Source organism: Battus philenor, unplaced genomic scaffold (genome assembly GCF_028537555.1).
Source record: "Battus philenor isolate CCGP_79_NKW_IND1 unplaced genomic scaffold, ilBatPhil1.0.hap1 SCAF_11, whole genome shotgun sequence".
NCBI classification, from domain to species: domain Eukaryota; kingdom Metazoa; phylum Arthropoda; class Insecta; order Lepidoptera; family Papilionidae; genus Battus; species Battus philenor.
In genome coordinates, this window is record NW_027181673.1 from 12,024,286 (window position 1) to 12,041,278 (window position 16,993).

At 32.9% G+C, this 16,993-nt stretch overlaps 1 protein-coding gene across 2 annotated transcripts in view; it reads left to right on the forward strand.

Moving 5' to 3' along the window:
* Positions 1–16,993, forward strand: part of LOC137928523 (UDP-glucosyltransferase 2-like) — a 64,729-nt gene that overhangs the window by 36,118 nt on the left and 11,618 nt on the right. Inside the window, exon 1 of one of the 2 annotated variants that reach the window (XM_068771424.1) lies at positions 10,651–10,727. The exons of the other annotated variant lie outside the window; for it this stretch is intronic. The gene's annotated coding sequence lies outside the window, so the exon portion shown is untranslated. Of the gene's footprint in view, positions 1–10,650; positions 10,728–16,993 lie in introns of those variants that run through there. 2 annotated transcript variants of the gene reach the window in all.

Consider the following 16,993-nt stretch of genomic DNA (forward strand, 5'->3'; position numbering starts at 1 on the left):
AGTATTGATTACATACATCCATACATATATATATATATATATATATATATATATATATATATATATATATATATATAGTTAATACAATAAAATGATGATGATATATGCTTTGACTTACAGGTGTTTTCACGAATCATACGACAGATGCACACCCCATTATACCAGACTGGGCTAAGCACTTACACACCCTGCTCTTTTTAATGATCACCTGGTTTGCAGGATTATTATTGTAAATCAGGATTTCACCCACTGGGTGCAATACATTACTGCAATACATAAACATTTTAATTAATTACAAATGTTTATTTTATCACGTTCGGTTATGGTTAAGGTTTTAGTTTTTAGTTCCATCTTTTTGTAATTGCCATGTGAAATTGTGGTGTGTAACAAATGTTTATTTCATCTCATTTCGCAAAAAAAGTATTGATAAACTATGATATAAGAGGTAAAAGTGTTTTAATTTGTAAAAAACAAAAAAACTTAAATGGCAACTTAAAACTCAAATGGCAGTTGCAACTGCTGCATATAGTAACGTTGCTGTTTCTAGAATATAAAACGAAACGAATATATGACGCATATAAATTTTTATTCGGTCCATATAATTAAATTTAATATAATTTTGTAGTCATGAGTCGCTTTCGCTGTATTTTTAGTTAATTAAAAATGATATTTCGTATTTATAATCGTGTAACACTGGCCATCATTCTTTGGAAAAAAATATCTGATCTCGTTAATAAAGAAGGATTACAGTTTGAAGTTTAGGTTTTCTATAAGATAACATGTTGGTCAAACATTCCCGTATACCGCGTTCAGTTGTCTTCGTATAACGCGATTAAATATAATGAATGATGGTAAAAGATTAAGCAAAAAAGCACATCGGTATAAAAGAGAAAAAAAATTGAAACTTAAAAATGAAGATAGAAATTATATATAAAACTTTCACCGATGAACCCATGAATTCCTATTTAAAAGGTCTCTGCCAAACGGCGACAGAGGATTGTAGAGAGGCGGAAAAATATCGAATTTATTTAATTTTATAAGTACCCAATGTACAATACTTGAAGTCCATCATAAACTGTGGTAAATACCCATGTTAATCAGGGGTTTACTGTATTGCACAACGAAAATAATTGTTTTTTTATGGTCAATATTTCCTTCGAATCGCAATACGGTCTATATTCATATGTTACAATTAATGCCAGTAAATCTTTATACGTAAATATGTTAATAGAATCTCAATTAGTGAACCGATTTATCATTCGATCGATTACACAAAGTAAACACGGGATTGCGTGTTTAATTTTTGCGTTTAGTTTGAAGGTTGCATATTAAAAGGATGTTATTTTAAATCTGCTATAAGTATACTAGATGTTTTTATTGCTCTGATTGTTCGTTGAAATCCTGTTTTTTGTTAACAATTCAAGTATCGTATGCGGAATCGTTTTATCGGATGTATATTCTTATCAAAACATCGCAAATTGTTATAATAATATTATAAGTTTACATAGATGTTAAAAACTATAATGCAGCTAAAATTAAGATAAAAAAACTTAAACTTTATAAATATCGGATTCGTTAGATTTAGCTATCAAATATAATTTAAACCTAAAGATCCCTTGTTGTTCACATAAAACAGTTATGTTTACTTGCTAATACTAAGATTAGTAACTTTACTAGATGCTACCAATATTAGTAGGAATAATAACAAATTTTTTAAGATAATGATTTCAGACTAAGATTTAGAAAAGTATATATATTTAGGATTTAAAATATCATTAGAATTTCGTAGGATATAGAAATTCGCAGAAGAATAAAATTTATACAAAACAAGTATTGATCAATAAGGGAAGTGCTTAAAGAAACCTTACCAGTTGAATTAAAAACAAAAGCATTGAATATGTGCCTAATCATATGCATGTCTAACATGGACTACATTTTTTTTACATAAAATCAGGTCTTATCAAAGAAGTATCGAAAAAAGCTTTCTGAATGTCAAGCTACGAGACAAGATAAACAGCACTTAAATACGTTAAAGAACGAAAGCCAAAGATGTTGTAAAACATTTACTAAAAGTGGGTGGGCCACATACAAAGCGCACAAGACGTTAGGTAGTCACAAATTACTACAAATTGGATTTCTTTTTACAAAGTAAGATCAACTATCAAAAAGATGGACTGCTGACATCATAAAAGTTGCGGAAAATTCATGTTCAAGTTCAGCTAGATAAAGAACTCTTGAATAAGATGGAGAAGGCTTATGTCGCTTTAGCGCACTTGCGTTAATAACAAAACATTCACATAAATTTAAGTAAATTAAAATTAAATCTACTAAAATATATAGTACTTAATTAGGTATTATATGTTTTAGTAGAGTATATATAGTATGCATTTTAAATGAGACCGGTAAGAACTTTGATATTCTAAACGTTATATGCATCTAAATCTTGAACAATTTGCTCGGCAGACCGAAGGAATAACGGTTTTGAAATGTGGTGCTGGGGATAACGTGGACTGCCAGAAGAACCAACAGATCTGTTCTAGATCAATGTCGTATAAAGACCAGGCTCTCGTCAATCTGCTACAAGCGGTTTCTGGGCTACTTCGGCTACATAGCTCAGAGGCAACCAAAAGGTGTGGATAGGCTTGTTGTCGCAGGAAACTTAGAGGGCTATCGTCAATCCGATGAGCGGAATCTGTGCGTGTGGTGACGGGTCTCACAATAAAGGAAGCACACAGAAAAGTAGGTTAAAAAGACCTGTGGAGGTAATTGGTCGAATCCTCGATCAAGGCTTTCCAGCAATGAAGATAAACGACCAATAAGAGCATAAAGCAAATATGATACATTTTAAAATCTGCCACCTCATCTTTTTAAGAAACGTATTACGAAATAATGTTAGTCCGACAATAGCTACAGATCCAGCTGTCCGAAGTTTGCCCTCCTCCAGAAACTTTGAAGTGGAATACAAAAAGAATCCACTCAAACTAAAACCTCGTTGACTAAGCAATTCAATAAGTAAAATACTTATGATTACTCGGGCCGAGGTTCTGCAAAGAACCCTGGATGTCTGGACTAATTAAAAGGATTTATTTAAAAACTGTAAGTGACAGGAAAGTAAATAGTGACCATTTGTTACTAAAAAGAGGAATTTAAAAATTCTAGTTATCAATTCGCATTTTGTGGTTACAACATGTGATCTCCCGATAGCCGAATTAAATTATTGATAAATGCCAGTAATAACCGGCGAACGTTACGTAAATCGATACAATAGTGCTGTACTAACATGGCGGGTTGTCAAGCGAAAGGTCAACCCGGGGTGTCTGATATGCATATGTTTAAGGACATAATTGTTACATTCACTTTAATAAGGTTACTCTTAAGTTTTATATAGCCTTGTTAATTTTAAAGCATGTTTTTATTAAAACTTGAATTCGTTGTCAGTAAAATGGTTATTAACGGAAATATATAAATAAGTAGGTAATACGAACTGTCATCTTAAGTATCGGGATACCATAAAAGAAAAGTAAAGAAAATCTTTCTACCTTTCCGGTGTAGAATTATTTAAAAATAACAAGAGCTAAATCGTTAGAGCTCTTTTATATGAAATTACTTTGATTACAGCAAGAGCCCAGCGATAGGACTGAGATTTGTGATCGCAGGTCGTGGGTGCGATTTCTGAGATATTTAGATAAATATGTTATTATACACACTTATAATATATATATATATATATATATATTTATATATATACACACATATATATATATATATATATATATATACACATAATTAATGCACAAAGCGTGAATATATCCATATCCTCTGCATACCATTATATGACACTACGATCGCCTGCTAAGTATGGACATTATACATTAGATATACAGGGGGATCTCTTGGTGGAGGCTTATCTCTAGCAGTTGGCGATTATGTGCTGAAACGACCTTGGCTATCAAAGAGTAACATATTAACATTTCAATACATACTTTATTTCATTTCGACCGTTTTCATCTCGTCAAGGATTTGTTATGTATTGTAATTACTTTAAATAGTTTCTACCTATGTAACTTATATAAATAGACGTAAATTTAAATACATTATTGACCCTATGTGCGGTTGCCGGGTTCATCGCGATGTAGACAAATGGGGTGGGGTGTACACGGCTGAAGACCTGAGTATTAGTTTCAAGTAGACCTCTCCTTATCTAATATCTAATGATCCTACCAATGATTCTTCAGAAGTCCGTTACAAAAATGAGTCGATATTCGCTTTTTACACGCCTAAATACTTACGCAGGTTGTAAAGAAATTTCGTTGTTATATTTTGGCTCCCATTTCCACTGCATACGAATTCACTATGAATTTATTCTTCGTTATTTCGTTGACTAGGTAAAAGTACCTGTTGACCTTTGTTTTATAATTTTAGGTGTTTTTGTGTCTCAGGTAACAGTAAATTCTTTTACATGATTAGTCTGGTTTAGAAGACGATACGACTATTTCCTCAGGAATAGTACAGAAAACATTTAACCGGTGTATGCAGTTTAAGATAATGCACATCTACATTGATAAGAGTTAATATTATCAAGATGTATCATTTTTATTTTGTATTTTAAAATCTTGGAACCATTCAGATATTTGTAACACAAAGCTATTATTTACTAGGGATGACCCGCAGTTAATCCTTCTAGGGTACCTATGAATATGAATTTTGAACGAATTTTAATTGACAATCTATACCGAGGTTCTCTATTGGGTGCTTTTGCACCCTGTCCCACAGAACCTGGTGGCCTCCCAATCCGTTAAAATATTAAAAGTTACCGTACCGATGAAGCTGCAATAGTCTACAGTCAAACGACATTTATCAAGGGAAAAATCCATACTTCCATTCATCCCATTTCAGCTGCAAGACATCTACTGCCGGAAATAGGCTCTCCCAGAGATCTCCTACAAGACTGATTGGAAGCGGCCTGTATTTGCCACGACGTAGGCGAACGTTCAACGCTGCGCTCGCCTCTCTGTAGTCTTCTACAAAACCTTAAGGCCCCAGCAGCTATCTATTCTGAGCGCTATGTGGCTAGTGACAAAATAATTCTAGATACAAATCCATCATTTGAAAGATAGAGATTCAAATTCAATAATATTCTCTTTGCAACATAAGGTAAATTACATTTTTTATTCACGTCAAGTTTAGCCTATCAATTGTTTGAATGATAAATGCTTTAGACTTAAAAACAAAAGACGTAAAAAATTATGCTCGATTATATATTTTTTCAATGAATATAAAGGTACATATTTTATTTACATTCAAAGAGACCGGAGAAAAATTGTAGAACGAAAGCAACAGTACGACAGATAATATGATACATGAAAGAGGAGAATGATAATAATAAAAAAATTATATAAATAAAATATTAGAAATAAAAAGTCTCTGTCCCACACGATATAGGGGAACGAGAGGTCCCCAATAGTGGGGACTATTAAAAAAAAGAGACTGGAGGCAAACATATCACATCCAAAATTTGATATTTTATATGAAGTCATTTATAGTGTAATAACCCTTGGTAAACAAACGTTCTTGGATTATGTCCCACTTGTTAACTCATTGATACCGTGTGTTACTGTGTCTTAGATTTATTTCGATTATGTTTTGTGCTTGCTTTCATATAACACATCAACGTTGGCCTGCTATCTTATGACGTAATCCTCTTAAATCTTTAAATAAAATTCGGTTAGCAACTTCGTGCGTTAATTGAGTGTAATACTAATCCGTTTTTTTACTACTTCCACCTAAAATGGTTATATGGCCAGTGTAAACATTGCGTGTAAATACATGGACTGTGTTGTCTCCCCCGGTTGGCCTTGGGCGACAGGTTTTGATCGAGTTTGTCGAAGGCTCTCCCTTTCGGCCCAGTTAACTAGCTGTTTAATTTTTACGCGATTAATTGAATTTTAAATGATTTTTAAAACGCGTAAATTTTTCGGAAAAGGTTTTGTATACATTTTTGTCGATTGTCTGTATCCAATTTCATTGTTATTTATTCAACCTGTACGTTAGTTAATAAACGTATTAAATAGACTAGACTAGACACTAATAGTACACATAAATACACATAGGCATCATGTGCTTTTCATTGTCATAATCATAGACAACATGCGTATAACTCTATTTTTTTCTATCACGAACTTTTTTTATTCAAACAAAATAAAACAATCATCTATTTATAAATGCATTAGACAAGTTAATGTTAACGTAAGACTCTAGATGAATAGCTCAAAAACTGTTCTAAATTCAAAATTCGAAGCCTTATTTAAAAAAAAAATGTTCTTTCATCACCGTTTGAATCTAGCGTGGGAAGACTGGTCAGTATTTAAATTTTAATTAATTTACTAATTAGTCTTTCACATAAAATCGAAATCTTATTGATTCGAAGAAGTTATTTCGTAAGATCCAAAGCTATGGAGTCCACCTATGCAGTGACGTAAGGTTGGCTTCAGAACACGTAACATATCGCCTTTGCCGGCAACGAGTTTGAGGAAAATACTGTTGGGTACAGGAAGCGATTCGCTTGGATCGTTTGATAACACATACTTATCGATTGTCTCACTATTACTCAATCTGTCACTCGTCCGATTAGTTCTAGAGGTGTTGTCAACTTTAATAAAAACTTTTATAAAAATTGGATTACCAAAGATGCGTCATTATCATCATAATAATCATAATTCTTGCCAAAGGACATCCACTGCTGGACATCATCCCCTCCCCCACAGGCTTTCAAAAGCCTGAATGGATATTTAATGGAATCAGGCGTTACCTTGCGGAAGTCCATCCTAAGTAGGGCTGAATGGATGTCGACTGCATCCTTAAAGGGTCCATAATCTTACTCTAAGGAAGATGGTGGATGTACTATGCTGCGCTACCCGATTCGGGGTCTCCAATCCAGACCCTGCAGAGGCCATCTCTTCAGCGCACTACTCAGCCTGCCTACTGCCATTTCAATTTGCCAATCAGATGGGCCATATCAGTTAATTTCTTTCGTCTCCGGATCTTCACACTCCACGCCTCGTTTAAAGTCAAAGACCACGTTTCAATTCAATAAACCAGATTTAAATAGTAGCACGAGATGGAGCTTCATCATTATAAGATAATCGAAGTTCATCGTTACTTTATCGCTGACTTGAAAAAATCTTTAAATCATTTTTTACTTGTGAAATCCATAATGACACTGAAAAACGTAATTTTTAAGTTGTCGCCATTTTGCGAAAATAAATGAAAGAACGATGAATTCGACAGTCCAATAAATTCTGGTAGCACAACGGCTGCAGAGGCAGGTAATTAACAATAATAAATTTTAATATAATACGAATTTTGCGAAGGCTTTTTCTCACCAGTTCATTACGTTATTTATTATTTCAGTAACCATTAATTTTTTGATAGGGTGTAACATATATTCATTGATAACACTTAATCATTATCATTATAACATTCACCTCTTTAAGTCTTCTTCACCTATAATCAATCATATTGATGATGATGTGAAATGGTTAGTAGAGAGATAAATTTTCGAATTTTTAAATAATTTATTCATGTTATTTTGAAGCGGAATAGTTATCAAAACTTTCAGTATCATTAACATCGTATGAGTATTTTATTTGTCATTTATCAAGGATATCTATAGGGGAATTACTGGCGGTCGCAGTGGTATTACGATATGCAGAGGATGCTGCTGCCAATCGTATTAAAGCTTGTTTGCTAGCAGTGGTAATCCTAAGTAATTAGTGTACAAAATGAGAATTACATAAAAATTGTATCCCGGGAACCGAACTCGCAACCCACGATTCCGAGTGGAGAGAACCTCTACCACTGAGCTATCACTACTCAGCAAGTAAATCAGTATTAAATTGGTGAAATATAAATCATGTATTTATGTAAAACAAAATGAATTTTGTTGACGGAACATTAAATATGTCACTTGTTGATTTATTCTTTAACAGCTTAGTGTACGGGTACACGTTTCGCGAACAAAGAGCGTATGAAACGCGCAATAAAAATAAATAACTTAGTTCGTGCCCGCGTCAAGTACGAATGCATCACTTCGTATGGATACAATTTCAGAATACTAATACGACAAACGCACAGTGAAGAATCGAAAAGAAATGAATGTCGACAACAATACAGATTATTAGGTTTTATAATGTCATAAATAGTAATTAAAATGGATTATATTTTAATTGTAAACATTTAAGTGTTCGATGTTTTTAAGTAATACTTAACTGACCTTATAAATTTCTTGCAAGGATCTAAAGATTGTAGTTATGATTATTCGTTATAAAATTAATTCTCGGTTTGACTACAGGAGAATTCTTATAGTCAATTACGTCCGCCATTACACAATGCGTAAAAAAGTAATTAAAGATATGAATAAACGTTTAATTAAATAATGAAGACGTTTGATTAAATAATAAATGGACATGACTATGCTCGTAGTTTGCTGCGAGATCGAATTAGAAATGAGGTGATCCGCGGAAGAATATAGATCACCGACCGTAGTGACAGTGGGCACATAGCTCGTGCAACTGATAGCCGTGGGAAAGGTTTCCACGTGCCGGTAGACGCGATGTGGGCGCCCACCAGGTGGACCGATGTCATAGATAAGAACGTGGGAAGACGCTGGGTGCCGGCAGCGCATGATCGGTCATCGTGACCATCTTTAGGGCAGGCTAATGCCTTACAGTGGGCGTCTATCGGCTAAAAAGAAGAATAAGCAGAAGAATTAATAAACACAAGTTCTTTTTCGAACTTTAAAACATGTACGAGTTCTATTACGTCTTTGGTAATCGGAACACAAGCGGTAGCAAGAATGACTAATATTATAGCAGGAAATATCATGGTTGTATTTTTAAAAAACTCAACAAGTAGACAAGTGTGCATAAGTTCGTAAAAGTAAAAAATGAGAGATAAATTTTGATATAAATATGATGTAAGTTTGCCTAATCAACCGCAAAGCAAATTTTAAATTAGATAAGTATTTACTAATAATGTGAAAAAAAAAACTGGAGATTTTTGTAGTAATTTAGCTATAGAATCTGTGGTTAATTTATTTTGGAAAAGAGGTCTCTTAAAAAAAGAAAATCCCAGTGATGTAACTTAAAAAAAATATAGGTACTAGGTTGTGTCGATTTTATTTTGATCTTCTTATTTACCGGCTGTAAGTTTTATTAATATAATGTTAAAGACCAGGGGTGAGAAACTAAGCAAGCGTAACGTAAGACATTCACCCGAAAACTGGAAAGACGATCTCAAAAAGGTTGTCGGAAGCTGCTAGAGGCATGCAGCTTCCAACCGTTTCTATAGAAAATCTTTGGGTTAACAATCGACGTCTTGAATCTAAAACAATGATGATGTTATTACATTAATATTATACTTAATACCAAAATTAATACAACAAAATAAATCAATATTGTAAAATTTATAAAACTGAACAATTGAGCGAATGCGAATTTAATATATAAAAAAAATGTTTTTCATTTTGTAAATGGTTGGTAGTAAATATGAGCTTGTAAAATGGTAGCTATGAGCAGTAGTAGCCCGGTGGTAGAGGACTAAACCTGCGATCGCACGTCGGAGCTTCGATTCTCGAGATACAATATTATAGAATTTACACTGTGAATTAATTATATAGGATTACCACTGCTCACAGACAAGTTTCCAGAGAATAAACAGCAGAGTCCTCTGTATACCATACCCCACTGCGATCGTCAAACTGCCTGCTAAGCGTTTCTATTATGTTATACCCCCATAGATATCTTTGGGGAAGACCTTTGCCTTGCAATGGGTGTCTATGACTTGAATCGACGAACAACGAAAATAGTAACCATTAATAAACAGTAATATTTAAATTTTAACATATTAAAATATATTTCCAGATCAATAAATGAAGCTGATGCAATATACTTTTGTGACCACGGCACTGATGAATGTTAAGATATATGTAATTAACATTTAAATAGTGTTTAAATTAAATTTGTAACTATGACAAAATCCAAAAAAGTATTTTCTCATTTTTTAATTTATTTATCTTTGTGGTTACTATTTAATACGTATTTTTGTTGTGGACAGCCATAAGCAAAAATATTATGCTATCAATAAATGCTTTAATATTTATAATATACTATGAAAGCGTATATATATAAATAATATAATATATCATCATAATATATAATAATATAATAATATGTATATATCTGCCCTAAGGTAGACTGGTATAGAACGGCGTTAAGTCCGCCGTTGTACATTTTTGTGTGCATAAAGAGTAAATAAATAAAATAAAATAAATAAAGCGTTGCTTATTATACGAGAAACTCATATAGAACGTAGTTAGTTCAGTAATGCACTATATAAGGGCATGCTCTATCATTAAAATGAATATGACATGCATTTAAATAACTTGCAGAGTTTATTTTGCGATCGTAAACAACCATATATCTGAATTAGTCTCTAACGACCGTCTTAATGTTTGTAAACGATTTATTTGCATAATAAACAGCTTGAATGCGACTCTGTATAACAGGGATGTACTTGTTAATATAATCGATATTCTTTTTCGGTACGGACCACCGACACGTACCAATACATCACGTGTGTGGTTTGAAGTGATGACTCCGTCACGTGTTTACGAAAACCAAATTAGAAATGTTTGCCGTGGTCTGTTGGTCGTTTGATTTTGGTTTAATGTAAGTATTGTTAAAACGTGGTCGTAGCTGTAATTAGTTTCTGTTGACGTCATTTACACATTTTTATTTTTCTTTATATCATTTTTATAAAATATTGTTTGTTTTAAAAAAATTGTATCCAAAGTGTTGAATTTTTTTTTATTACTTGTCAAATTCTTGGCCGTACACTCAGCATTATTTAGAGTATTAGGTGTCACAGTTATATTTCCGAAATAAATCCTCATCGTCATCATCAGATAAGCGCTCACTGCAAGGCTCCGCCAAAGAACTCCTAGATGATCGGTCTACATAGCGAGGAACCTTCCATGTCGGGTCTACCAGCTTGTGTACGTGGATCCAAAACCTTTCGGTCACATCGACCAGCGGTTGTGACTTTGTTCCTACTGTGGCATTAGCATAGGCGTTTCCATTTCCCTCTGAGAAAATCTTAAATAATGTATACCGATGAATCTAAATTATTCAGTGGGAATTTTTAGGCCAATTCAGTTATTACGTATTTATGTCGATTACAACTGTAATATGGCGGAATGGTGATTATTTTTGCAATTTTGCTGTCGAGAACGAGGTCACGTTTCATTTAAGTCATCGTTTATGTCATTCCGATCATAAATATTTATACAAATATTTCGACAAGGAAGGTTCGTGCATTTAGTACCATATTTACTTGTCAAAACTTTTCATAATGATGTCATTTAAACCCGACAAATATAATGTATTCTATATATACATTAGTAATATTTTTTATAATTTTATTCGTAAGTTCGTTGACCTGTTTCATTCGTTTACATTTAAATGTGTTATATTTGAATAGTTTTGGAGGTCGTTTCGCTATGACCACTATTGTTATAACGTCATCGGCTATAAATGATATTAAAATTACATGTTGTTACTTAAAACGGACTTATTTCACGTGCGTGCTTAGCTAGTACTTTGTGTACGAAGTGAATGACCAATGATTTTTAATTATATATCCCATTAGCAAAGTTATATTACATACGTATACGTCGCCAAGTATATAGATTAATGTGAGTATGTTTGTTAATATGGGTGTGTATATTTGGATGTACGTACATCGTAAGCTGCCCTCTCCTTCATGTCTCTCATTTCCATCCAAAGATTGTCTGGTGATCGCCTCGAGCGGTAAGACCGCCTCTTGTAACCTTCTATTAATTGTTTCTTTTATGTTTTAGTTATTATCTGTGGTATACAATAAAGTGTAAATAAATAATATCTTCATACAATATTAATATCATATTAATTTTCTTATCTATTGCAAAGTAAATTTAAAAGTATGCGATTACTTATATAATATTTGGTAAATCTCAAAGACACTGACACCACATTATGTCCATAAACGTTGCAAGTGTTTTTCGGCCGGCGTTGAATTTTTTATAAACATTATTTAAAACATATCGAATTTCAATATCATAAAGATTCACTCATTTTGACTTAAAAAGAAAAACAAATGAAAAACAGCTCCACAAATATATTTTATTCTTACTTTTTTATATGTAACCTTTTTGATGTCATCAAAACCAGATAGGTACAAATAGCCCCGTCAAAGAGATTATTTCCCCGAAACGTAATAGAAATTATTAATACACTAAAAGCGATGCACAGGAGACATATTTTAGTAAATGCATTTCAAAGCACCACCAAGCATAGGGAATTTACGCAACGTTGAGTTCTAATCCTAATGGACGGAGCTCTTACTGAATTCGGCTATTATTTGACTATACACAACGTATTACGTGCAAATACCTGTCTATTGCTTATTCGAAATTGGAATTGTCAGTTAAAATGTAATGTGAATAACATATACCTACCTTTTTAACACAAAATTCTTTAATTCATATTATTATCTATAAATGATTATTTATAGCGATCAATTATGTATATTTCGGAAAGAATGTCGAAAAACTCAATTAGTTACAGTCGAGAATCAAATTGAGCTCTTCTGTAATAACATCATTCAATTTGAAATACGTGCGAATGTGGGTTTTAAACGGATACTGAGAAAGAGTTATTTGTTATCTTTGCTAGAAATACCTATAATAAAAAGGACAGTCATCGGAAAATCAATATTAAGTAATATTAAATTAGACAAAATCGTAAAAATACTTTCGATTTTAAAACATAAGACAATGATGAATTTTTAGATCTAATCAGTAACATACATTAAAATAATTACAGTAAGAGACGATAACCAATTAGAAATTTTGGTGAACCTGCTTATTCACTCGATGTATAATATAAACAATATTATTACATTCTTCTTCATAATAGTTTTTTCATTACTGAAGGGCCTGTCCATCTTTGAAACGTCTTGACGAAGTCGATAAAGAGCTGTAGTAATAGAGGATTTAATTAATGCCGTGAATTCATCAGACCTATAGGTGATCGATCGCGCAGTCTTTACATAGACAAAAAAAGCTAGCTTTCCCTGACCAACAACCTGTTCAAGTTATCTGCTTATCTGTGGGCGAGGTGGGCAAATTAACTTATGCACTTTGGTGACTTATTATGCAGAATCTAGTCTTGATCTTTCAGTCTGAATTGGTCGAAAATGGACTTGCCGTCACCGCATTTCAAGGGCTTCAAGCCTTTTCAGGTCTTTTACAATCCATGCCATGATTTGGAGTATGAAAACATTGAGAATACTAGAGTTCCCACGACTCTCACTTCAGTTGCGAAGGAGATGTTCCTATCTTGCCAAAGCCTTAACATTTTGGTCAAAGAAACATTTCCCACTCGTGTACGTGTCATTATTTTCTTTTAAATTATTAAATAACAAGAAAATTAACAAGTTTTGATAAACTATAGTAATCTGAATGAAGTAAAGTGGGTAAGATACACTCGGCTTTATTGAGCAAATGTTTCGGAATCTACATGATGATTTACCAAATAAGATAATATCAGTTATGATCTGTCATTCATAGAAGAAAATTTGTAATTACTTCAGCAGTATACGTACTAAATATTACATAAACAAAAAGTAAAATAAATAAACTATTGGACTCTTTTGTCGAAAAGGTAAAAGGAAAGGCTTTAAATGCGAATGATACTAATAATAAAAGGATGAATAGTTTTCCTAAAATCCGACTATCAAGGAGAACCGTGGATTAAATCGTGAAATTCCTTAGCACAGTTTCCAAAAAGCGACTTGCGACACTTCGAAGGTAGACAACTAATTTGTTGCAATTTCATTATAAATAAAACAGATAAACTAGCTGTGAAATTATTTGCAACGATGTCGTAATTTTTATTGCAAACTCCGGTATATTATTATCTGTAAATTGCTATCGATATTTCGCACTCTATTCTTGTATAATGTATATTTAACAGAGTTGAAGTGCGTACATGTTTAATGCTTGTACAAAAACTAGCGGCCTTTTAAGTTTTTGGTACAAAGATTTAACGTTAATTTTCTATTCTTCTATTACTTTACACAAAGTCTCGCTTCATATCCATACAATTTTTGTGGGTAAATCCTACATGAAATACTCTTTTGTTACTTTCGCAGTCGTACCATACTCATGGCTGGGGGCTGTTAAAATTACGGTAGTGTAAGTAACTATCCCCGTAGATAAATAAACGGCGTGAAAAAGAAGTCTGGCATAATGCAAGAGCAACGAGAGAGTATCCCATGTAAGAAGAGATAAAGGAAGATTGTGCACAGATTATAAAATATTATCCCCACGCATTAATTCCAAAATCACACCAGGGTTAAAACATTAGGCACAAGAGTCAGGGGCAGATAATTCTTCTTAGTTGCTTGCTCTATCAAGAACGGTTACATATTTATCCTTAACATTAATTATATGAATAAATAAATGTATATTAAAGATCTCTGCGATTTGCTAGTCCTTGATATTAAATTTTAGTCGACCAATTATTTCAAAATATTCAGTAATATATGCAATGTGTTTTTAGTAACATATGCATAGATATACAACTATTTTGCATCTACATTATAAAGATGTACACACGTAACAGATCTACTCTTGTTATATTTCATATAAGGCTTACTAAGATGTATGAAATATGTTTGAAATGAAGTCGTATGAAATAAATTATTTTATGTTAGAGGTTTTGTGAAAAGGGTCTGATATTGAAAAGGTCCCATCTGAGTATACCTTTAACGAACCTTATCTTGGCACGACATTTTAGTTTGGATTTGCAATTGTCTTTCACCTGATGTCCTTTTACTTTAATAGAACTAAAATAGTAGTATTCTGAAATGATTGAAGTTTATCGAGAAGACATGTGATGTGAAAATCAGTTTTTCTGTTCATGTCGGCGGATGGACGATTACGATAGCAAGTTAAAAATCTGCTCTAAACATTTCTATAATGACTCGTCTTGTGCAGCTCATATCCGACTCCTTGACTTACTATGTTGTCGGTCTACCTAGTGGGGGGCTTACCCACGCCGCGTCTACCTGCTCGTGGTCGCCACATGAGAATCTTAGCGTTCCAACAGCAGTCGTCTGCACGAACTATGTGCCTTGAACTTTTTGATTTAGAAAATGCTATATGTTATAGGAAATCGAATTTTGAGAGTTAAGAATCAGAAATAACAGTAAGCCGTCAAGAATAGTACAAACGTTCATTTAAACAAAATAAAGTAGGTGCGTTAATTCTTCTTTTTTTTAGCCGATAGACGCCCTCTGCTGCATAGGCTTCTCTGAAATGATCGCCACGATGATTGGTCTTCCGCTGCCCACATTCATATACTTCCCGCGACCATAACTATGTCGTTGGTCAACTTAGTCGAGGGCCTAGCTACACCGCGTGCACCCCCTCGTCTTATAATCATGTCAATTATGATCTTTCGTACGTATTATAAGGAATTATTGTATGTACATAAACACAGGTGGTTGCTTCATACATTGTATTCATTAAAGTAAAAAGTGCACCTTTATCAAGATGATAAGGTCTTAAGTTACATGATTTATTAACGTCAATTTATTAAAGATATATACGGACTGTGTGAGCAAATGATTAAACTTTACGACATCACCGATCATACTAGATTGGCAACATTAATGGAATTTTACGAAATGAATCGACGATGAAAACATTGTAAGATATTGCAACATATAACGAGCACTTGTTACTGCGGTTAAGATAGTCGGTGAGGTCAACCAAGTAAAGTTTTTCAAGTCGTTAAATATTTTAAATATTTGATCAACAATTTTGATGGAAAAAAGTAATATTTAAAAAATAGCGCATATCATCATTATTTCAGCCATAGAACGTACACTGCTGGTAGGGCTTACCTGGATTCCGGGATTCCGAATACCGGAATCCCGGACGATTTGTGACCGGTATTCAAAACCGGTATTTATGTAAATATACCGGTATTTCGATATTACATGAGTTGATAAAAATAGAATTTTTACACTATATAAATCCAATTAAAAATAATATTAATTAATTATAAGAATTTTTTTAAGGTTTACAAACAATTTCTTTGTATTAAAATCTATATCAGGCACATTTATTACACATATATAGCCGAGTAAAGCACCATCGAGAAACGACGGTGTCGGCAATATAAAGCGATTGGTTTTGTTTCACGTCTACTGCCTAATGAATAGATCTCGTTTATACAAATACATAAAGTATGTAACACGAAAATTATAAAATTGTTTAGATTAGATTGTTTAATTTTCCAAATCAACTATAGTGTTTATAAGTAAAAATTTAACGATTGATTGTTTATGTTTTTCAAAGAGCATACTTTAATAAATAAAACCCAAGTTATTAATATTATTGCATAAAGACTTTAAACTTAATAATATTTTTTGCTTCTTCAATTATTAAATACCATATGAGCCTATTATAAGTGAAATGTAACATAGAATTTAATATTGAATTCGTTATATTATTAGTCAAATATCAAATACTATTAGGTATTAGCTATTCAGATTTTAGCTCGGTTTTGTAAGCCCTGGTTGACCTAGATGTGCGACTCCCTTTGATGCTTCATCAATAACTTATTTTAAATCTTTTTACATCGTTGCTTGAAGCCATGATAAAGGAAAATCGTTCTAAAATAAAAATATAACTAGTAAATATTTTATTAAAAATACCGGTTTTAAACCGGTATCCCGGTATTTCAAATATCAAATACCGGTTTTAAGATTTTAGATCGGTATTGTAAGCCCTAACTGCTGGTCACAGGCCCTCCTTCTAGATCTGGAACGCCTTTTTCCCACCCTGAGGGTGCATGTCCTACGCTGTGCTTACCGATACGTGATA